Source organism: Vidua macroura, chromosome 1 (assembly GCF_024509145.1).
Source record: "Vidua macroura isolate BioBank_ID:100142 chromosome 1, ASM2450914v1, whole genome shotgun sequence".
In the NCBI taxonomy this organism is placed as follows: Eukaryota; Metazoa; Chordata; class Aves; order Passeriformes; family Viduidae; genus Vidua; species Vidua macroura.
The window spans coordinates 114,599,674-114,608,927 of record NC_071571.1 but is presented as its reverse complement, the minus strand read 5'-3'; positions in this window follow the sequence as shown (position 1 = coordinate 114,608,927).

Below are 9,254 nucleotides of genomic sequence, written 5' to 3'. Positions count from 1 at the left end.
GCTTCTCTTTTAATGCTGTGGCAACACTGAAGCATCTCTGTTTATTAAACTCTATCTTTGCCTGGATTTCAGAAAACGTACTTATGAAAATATGAATATGTTATCTAAGCCACAAAAAGCTGAAATTTATTTTATTATCTGACAGTTAAGCCTGCAAAAACTTTGAGTCTGGAAACATTAAATTCACTCATCTTCAATGCAGTTAGTTCAATTTGCCTGTCAAACTCGAACAATTATTTTTCTTGCAGAGTAAAACATCCTCTTTTATCCCTCCCTTGAATTTCAGTTAAAAAAAAAGATAAGATGCTCTCCTCTTTCTGTGGTTTTTGTGTAATGCATTAATGCAAATTAAACTGTAATTTTAACTCACAGCTGTCTTTCAGTGCCACTGAAATAGGTACCACTTGAATACACCCCATGGATTTTAGTTGTTTTTAAATTTTTTATTGTGCATAGAATCTGTTTTACTCTTCATAGCTTGTCTACATGTCTTATTTAGTGGAAAGTAAACTAAATGTAAATTGCATTAAAATTTGTTTTTTCAAGCTTTTATAAACAAAATTATACAATGCTTCACAATATCACCAGAGAGACTTTCAGGACAATTTTCATCACGATTTTAGCCTTATGTTCTGGTTTATAAACAGCTTTTCTAATCTCCCCAACTGCAAAAGATATATATATATATATATATATATATATATATATATATGTAAATGTCACATTTAAAACCAGATTGTGTGCATTGGCTGGGACAGGCACATATTTAACATTTATCTATTGGCTTAAATCCAAGAGCTCACTTAAATTACTCATGTGCTTATGACTGTTTAGTGGTTTGGGGCCTAAGAAGACAAGTCTTTCTTTTTCCAGTCCTAAACTTACAATGCTTCCCTAGTTTTTACAGCTGTGAAAGTTTTGTCATCAAATGTAATTTACCTTGTAATTTCTTCTTTTTTCTTCTCAGTGAAGCAGGACAGAGTGAGTGGTAAAAAAACCAGCATGGCAGAGAGAATTAAGAAGAAGGTAAAATAGATACAAAAAACATACCCTTTTTGCTGGTTAGGAAAAATTTTTGTCAGTTTGAAGGGGAAAAGAAGACAAAGAAGAAGGCATAGGTTCTGGTCAGGTTCTCCCAACATCCCTATATAGGACTGTTCATCCAACTTGGACAACTGCAACACATCTTGAGTCTTCCAGTTTGCTCCATCCATCTGTACACTGCCATTAAAAAGCTTTGAGTTGCAAAGGATTTCTGAAGCAGTTGTTCAGCAAGTGTTAAGTGTATTTTAGTTTTAAGAAAGTAAAATAAATCCCAGGAACAATTAATAGAATCCTTTACCTCCTCTTTTTTTCCTTTTACAGCTCTCCTTAGGGGAGACTCAGAGGGATGGGAGAAATGTAAAGGCTGGATGTAACTGTGTACTTTGTTATTTGAAAACCCCTACGTTGCTCTCTTTCTTCTCTTTCCTTTTTTCACATTGTTTCTTTTCAGATAGCTAAGTTTGAGGCAGAGAAATCTATACCCAGTGCCTTCTTTGACAGCTTGAAATTGTCCCCAGATATCTTTGTTTGCACACGGGAATAAATTCCTAATGCTATATCAAGGTGCAAAACAGGAGGAAAGGAGTGATGTGGCTCTTCTATTGTCAGATTACACAAGTTCAACAAAACAAACAGATGAAAGTTGTTGATGGGCATCTTTGACTAGCTATTCTCAGCTGAAGAGGGGCAGAGTGTGCTGATATTCTTTTTCTCTGGGTGACCTTGGCCAAAGGGCTGATTGTCAGCTAAAACGCCTTCTGCAGAAGATCTTTCCTTCCTCAGGGCGAAACTGTCTTAGTAACAGGGTCTGCCACCTTGTACCATTTCTCTTTCTTTGATGAAATTAAATAATGTATATATGGATGTGATCTATAATTCCTCCCTATTTTTGTAGCCATGCTGATAGTTTCCATAGCAACTTGCCTAGAATTTGGAAGGAGGTGCACTGCCTGCAGGAGGGAGAAGGCAGAAAGGTGATGGGGCTTGTACTTTTTCTTTTTCCACATTTTTTCACTGTTTTGGTCATCTCCATCACCTGAAATACAGCACAGGAAATACTGCTGACTCTCCTCAGACTTTTAATTCTTCCCTTTTCCCTCTAGTCTGTAGTGCATGAAAATGTCTTAGTCTTGTATCATTGTCACTTGGGTTAGGCTGTGAACACTCCACTGGCACTAGGGAGTGCTGGTGCCCCTTCCTGTCCCGTTCCTGAACAAGAGGTGGAACTCCAGCCACCAGCGTGTCCAAATGCTTTGGCAGCTGCTGACACCCACCAAAGCACCAATATTTGGGGGTTCATCTGTACTTAATAGTAGTTATCCCCTTTGTCATACAAGCCGGGTAAAGGGAGAACAGCAGAGGGGAGGTGAAAGAAGGGCAAGGTTTGAGAAGTGTACACAAGTGGAAGTGTACACAAGCAAGATGGCAGAAAATATTTGCCAGATAACAGGATGATTTTAATTCTTTGGTCTGACTTTATCCATACTGATTAGTCGTTGAAGAAAAAAGTACATGCTAAAGGCAGGAGTTCAAAAACATGGCTCCCAAAGAAGAGGAGACAACTGCCATGAGTAACTAAATAACTTACTCACCTGCTAAAGTCCATATCCTTGTTTAGAAAAGAGCATCAATTCCAAACAGTGATCACTTAGCAGTTCTGATACACAGGCTTTCCTCTCTATATAAAATTTGGTTAAGAGGGTTTGGTTTGTTTTTTTTGGTTTGGTTTTTTTCACTCCTGCTCATATTAGCTGGGTTTCAATACTGTTCATTTTGAACTGAAATCAGATGGATTTTAGTTTTAGTTTTTAGGTGGAAATTGCCAAGCAAATGCAGTACTGAAGCTTTCAAAAGAGGGAGGTTTTTTAACTTGGAAAACCAAACTAGAAAAAAAGAAAAAAATCCTCCCTGGAGGTAATTTGAGGAAATGGTAATTTCTTTATGCCATGAAGAAGCTGTTGCTGATCATCAGGAAGTTACAAATGACCTCGTACTTTTTAAAAAACAGAAATTATGAGCTTTGGAATGTTACATTTGTATCTTGCAGAGCATGATCTGCACAGTGCAATGGACAAGTTGAAAATACTCGTGAGCCGAGGCAATGACTGTATCTTTTTCCATTTGCCTTGTTTGCAAGACTGATGTTTCAGGGTAGGCAACACAATGTAAAGTAGCCTGCACCCTTGTTGATGTTAAAAGCTTTAACTAGAGACTAATTACTATATCTCAGTCTTAAAACTCATAAGTGGTACTGCCTGTGCTACAAGAAAAAGTTAGAATCAGCTGTTGTGCAGTAAAATGGATTTGAGGATATGTGACTGTAGATAAATGACTCTCATGTGACATAATCCTTTAAAAATACTGCTGTCCTCTTGAAACTGCTGTGAACTTACACTATTGAGGAACTGAGTAAATGGCATTCCCCATTAACTCTTCAGTGTTTATATTCACAGTTGAACAATTTTTTTTCTCAAAACCTGATACTGATGTACCTGCATGAAGACATTATTTTACACTTCTTCTATCTGAGATATTGCAAAGGACTCAGGTAGGATCAAAAGGTGAAAATTCTAAAAGGTAGAAGAGCAGCTTAAAGGAAGATTTTTTTTTTCTTTTAAGAATATGAGAGTGCACATGTGAAATGTCATAGTGTACATGTAAAATTAATTTGCTGAAAAGTTATAGATCAATGTAATAGATACAAAAGTGATGGTTTAACTCCTGACAAAGTTCCCTCAGAAGGCAAACTATTTCCATTTAAAATAAGGGCGTTATTTTGTGTGTTTAGATAATCTCTTCTATTTCATTGAGATACTGTGTTACTACAGAACTATTGATAGGATTACTGGTGTAATCTATAAGCCTGCATAACGGTGAGATGATATACCTGGCTGAAATGAAATATTTGTAATGCCTGTATCCTACAAATCATTATTAGAATGTCAACAGCATTTATTTTGAATAAAGTACAATTAGTTTTTTCCTAAAGAAAAACTGTTTCCAGCACCCATCTGCTTGGATAAAATGCTGTCTCTTGGAAATTTCAATGAGAAAATATTTCCTCTTGAAGGTGAACATCTTGCTATAAATTGTGATTAATCTGCCTGTAACAGCCATAAAGTGACCTGAAAGGCCTTTCTGTCAGTGCAAAGATTATTTTTCCTTCTTAGGGTTTTTGATAACTAGATGACTCCTCAGCTTGTACTTCAAGAAAGTACAGTTAAAGACATTTCCATCTTCAGCTCAGCTAAAGCAGGTTGCTAGAATCTGGTCATTGTATTTTCAGTTAGGCAGAATTCCCCCCTGAGGAACTGGTTCACAGAGGATGGCAAAAGCAACCTCAGAATTTGGACAGACCTCAATCAAAGCATGTTAGCAGATCTTTTCTATTTATCTATTCCCACTTTGCCAACCTTGAACAACACTTCTGCTTTGAAATGTACTTCACAGTATTTATAATTTTACAACATATTCTGCATTAGATTTTTGGCATGCATGTCTCCATTCTCACCTCATTGAATTTTGAATAGGTATCTCTCATAAGAGGAGAGGGATAATAAAAATGACTTGTTAGATCACATGCTCAGAATTATTTTTTGTTTATGTTATTTCTCCAGTTTAATATGTTTTCAAAGTTCCTGATCTGTGCAGAAGGAAAAAAATCCTTCGCTGTTTGACTAGGATTTTCATGGGAAATGGAAAGGTGTGTAAGATAGGTTCAGATGGAGAAGATTTTTTTATTACAGACAGTTCAGCTGCTCTTTGCAGAAAGTTATTAAGGTGTTCCCAGCTGTGCCACAGTATTGCATCCTGAAAGGGCTTTGGAGCAGACGTTGCTTTGGAGACAGAAGCAGAAATGTATATATATATATATATATATATACATATATGTGTGTGTGTGTGTGTGTGTGTGTGTGTATCTACACAATACCAACACATGCCTCATTTTTATGAAAATTCCTATTTATTACAATTTGTTTATTTTGGATACAGATGTCTCAGTAAGTTGTTAAATATATATACACCGCTGCTGTGAAAAGAGTAAACCATACAGTTTTATTGTAAGGAAAAGCCATACTCTTGAAGATGAAAGGAATATTTGTGTGATCCCAGCATGAGCTGACCTGAGACAGTGTTGCAGTCTCAGGAGTTTACTGAGGCTTTTTCAAAGCCTGTGTTGCCCTTGATTACTATTTGACTTCTGAAAAGACTTGGCTTCTGCTGATACTTTGTGGGACCATTTGCAAAGTGGAGAAAATACTGTGCTCACTCTTGTATTTTTACACAGAGAAATGATTCTGTCCCTGCAATGTGTCCTTGTTGTATCCATTAGTGGTTCAAGCTTGTTGCTCAGACCAGGTGCTGCCTGTCGTGCTCATGTTAGTGAAGATGTATTGACAAACAATACATGAGGTATGATGTGCTACATGGCTCTTTTATCTCTGTTACCATATAGGCAAACAGTCAGAAAAATAAAATTGCTTTTACAAAGTCCTTGTCAGAGGCAGTTGGAAATACTTTTGTTAAAGTAACTTCCTAAAAAGTGCAGATTTGTTGAGAATGGGTTTCTGCATTCAGATATGACAGCTGCAGTGAAAACAAGAAAGGTCTTGGATACAGATCAAACTCTGGTTAGATTGGGAAACATCCATTTGCAACCCAGGAAATCATTAGTTTCATGGTAGATAAACACATTCTTTGGTGTTGAGGATACTCAGGAAGGCTTTTTGTTTGCACATCCCTACTGCAGGTCCCCTCTGCTTTAAATTGGCACAGAGGTAGAATTAGGCAGCCTTTGGACAGGTAACTGAATGAGACTGCAAAGAGCACCTCAACTGCATGTCTTTCCTTACAGTTAAGACTTTTTAAACAATGCATCATTTATTCACTGAAAGGCAGAAAGTGAGCATGAAAGGACAGACTAAGGACTCCTATTTTGGGTTTTGTCCTTGCTTTTTGCCTATGCTCATCATCCTTTCTACAGCAAATTCTTTCCTGTTGCTCCCTATTTCTCTGAGGAGTTGATTTTTTTACCCCTGATCTTACAGTTAGTGGTGGAAAGAGCAATCATCCTTATCTGGAAGTAGCTGCTTCCAGATAAATATTGCCAAGGTTTGCATGTATAATTTCAAAGACCTGGGGGGTTATTTTGTTTAGTTGCGATTTTTTTCCCATCCAAACTACTTTTGATTCCAAGGAGTTGAATATATTGAACATCTCTGATTTAATTTTCATTGAACCGAGGTGCTCTAGGAGGTTTTCATAAACTTACTCTATTTAAAATAAAGTTGTTATGTAAGAGCTTATTGCTGAATATAAACAGTTTCCGGAAACTTATTCCCTTGCAAAACAAATAGTGAAGCTCTATAAAAATCCTCATTTTGGAAAACCTTCTCTTGTCATGAAAGAAAAAAATAAATCATCTAAGATGAAGCAATATTTAAAATAAAGGGGAAGGAAATGAAAAGCTTATTAGCAAGTCTATAATTGTACTTCTAGCACCTTGTAATTACACAGTGCATAAATTTCTCAGGCACTAGCAATTGCTTTTTATTTTTGTAAGCACAGTTACTTATATGCAGAAAATGAATTTTTAGCCATAGTTTTCTACTTAGCATATTGTTGCCACAGTACTACACATACAACATGCAATGAAAACATAAAACCTGATAATCAGATATTTTTGTTTAATAATAATAAAATATTGTCCAGTAAAATCTTCTATTTGAAAATAGAAAAAACCCAAACTTTTAAATTTAACTTTGGAGCAATTGAATTAGCATACTATGTTATAATACATATATATAATGTACTATGAACACTGTTGATGACACAGTTTTTGGACCTATTCCTTGCAATAAAATTGCTGGGAAAGTGGTTGGAAATTTTACATAAGATTTGGATGATTTTCATTAGTAAACTATTTAGATTGTCTTATTCCTCGTACATATTAGTATTATAGCTTTTAGTGCTTAGCCACATCTTTTGTTTATAATATTCTTTTTTTTCTCTCTGCAATCTCATAAAAAAGAAATTAAGTCTATAAATTCCTCATCTAGTGTCATAAATTGCTTCATTTATTTATGTGTTTAACAATGATTTATACATATATGCAAGTATAGCATCTGGTAATTTTGCTATTGCACGTTGAGGAGGTTCATAACTCTTGGTTGAGAATTGCATTGCATTCCTTAGACAGTGTGCAGCATCCCCAGCATGAGAGCATCTGAGAGCCATTTTCCTCCCAATTCCTATTAATATCAGCTACTTTGGGTCAGATTCTCCTTTAAAAAATTGCTGCAAGATTCTTTCTCAGTACAAACACATGTCAACAACAAACAAAGCAGTTACCTGCGTATGCCACATTTTCTTTTTCCATTCCCTAAGAATTTACATTGCTGCTGCTGCTGCATTGCTTTGCTTTGCTTTTCTTCAAGGCCCCTGACAGGTGTGTACTTCTTAGCAGGTAGATTGCAATTCCTAAAAGTTTTGCAGCACACTATAAATGATAAATTCCTCTTGCAGGAGCAGTGGGAAACGTTGTGCAGAGTGTGCTGGAGTCTTCTAAAAGTAGACAAGAGAGGAACAGAAGAGTAGCTGACACATCAATAATGAACATGTTACTTCATTCCATTTTAGTGGTAGCATAAACTTGGTTGAGGCAGTTCAGAAAACAAGAGGAAATGCCAGTGAAGTTTGGGTCTCTGATAGGGACATGTTAAAGACCCTGAAAAAGTAGAAGAAATTATTTTTGCAGAGCACCTGTGAGCTTGTAAAGAGAGATTGATGGGATGGCAGAGGTAAGCACAGAAGGAAAAGAAGGTCCTGACTTAACATCCTCAGTGAACAACATCTGAACTTGAGTAAAACCAGCAGAACCTGGACTCCCCCAGAGTAGTATGTCAGATCTTGTCTTAACTGTAGAGCTGTTTTGAAGAGTTAATCCAATGTAGCATGTATGTGCTGATAGTAAAGTCACATATTGGATGAATAATGGCATTGTATATAAGTTCATTTGTCTTTCAAATGCTATGATAAACTAGAATAGGTATTCATTCTTGCTTTAGGGATCTCCTTATTCTCCCTCTCTCAACCAGCTGGTGAGTGGATGGAACACATTCCTTCCATAAGCAATTACAACTGGTGAATAGAATTGGGCCCTGTGGACATGCAGCAAATGGAGTCATCTGCTCACCTGTTCTTGCTAGAGAGATTCTGTTTTCTCTTTTATAACGTTTCTTCTCAATTTTCAGGTCATATTTTGGAAAGGAATCTAGGTTTGTCCATAATTTCTGTATTTGCTTTACTTTTCCTAACCTTGAGATGCTTTAGAACTTCTGCCTTTGCCCACTCATTTCATTGCCTTAAAGAGATTTGATATAGATTTGATTATATTTATGATGAAAATCTTGTAGTCAGTGTTTTGCAGAATGCCCAGTCCATGAGAATCCTATTTGGCTCACTGTATCACTGTATGCTCTGATTGTACAAATAGTAGAAAAAATTGTAAAAGTTTCTATTTCTGCCTTGCCAGATTTAATTCTGACAGGTAGCAATGTTTGCCACCTACCCACGCACATTATGGAATAATGTCCTTGAAAACAGCTGTACATCAAGAGACATAATTTAAGATCCATTAAAAATAGACTACTTGACATAAGAGGCCATTGGTTTGATGTAGAATGGTAAGTCTGAAATAGCGGATTTGTTCCAGCATTTTACAATGGATTTTTTTTTTCCTTGAATTCTTCTGACTGTAGTACTGTGACTCAGTGGTAGTGATTCTTAAAAACATGGGGGAAAATGAAATGTGTATTATAGCCACTGAGAGCCACTTCATTTACTGCCTAGTTACAGAGGATGGAAACTGGCCATCTCAGATTCAATCAACCTTGAACAAGAGCCCAGTAATTGATATAGGGAAAAAATTCAAAATATGTTTGCTCACTACAGTAAGCCCTGTTAGAGTGATTTCTGCATTGGTTCTCCAGTCATATATTCTGGTTTGACTTGGTTTATTTAGCAGTATTCTAAGTTATTTCTGCCAGGATCAATTTAGCTAGGGGACATTCCTTGCTGTGTTTTTGATTGTAGTGTATTTTAAGTAAGAGTCAGCAGAACTCTTCATCACACCAAGAAAGTTTGTCAACAGAGCTGAAGTTTGCTCTGAGTTTTATGGGAATAGCAGTTTTTGAGATGTTTAGCATTTT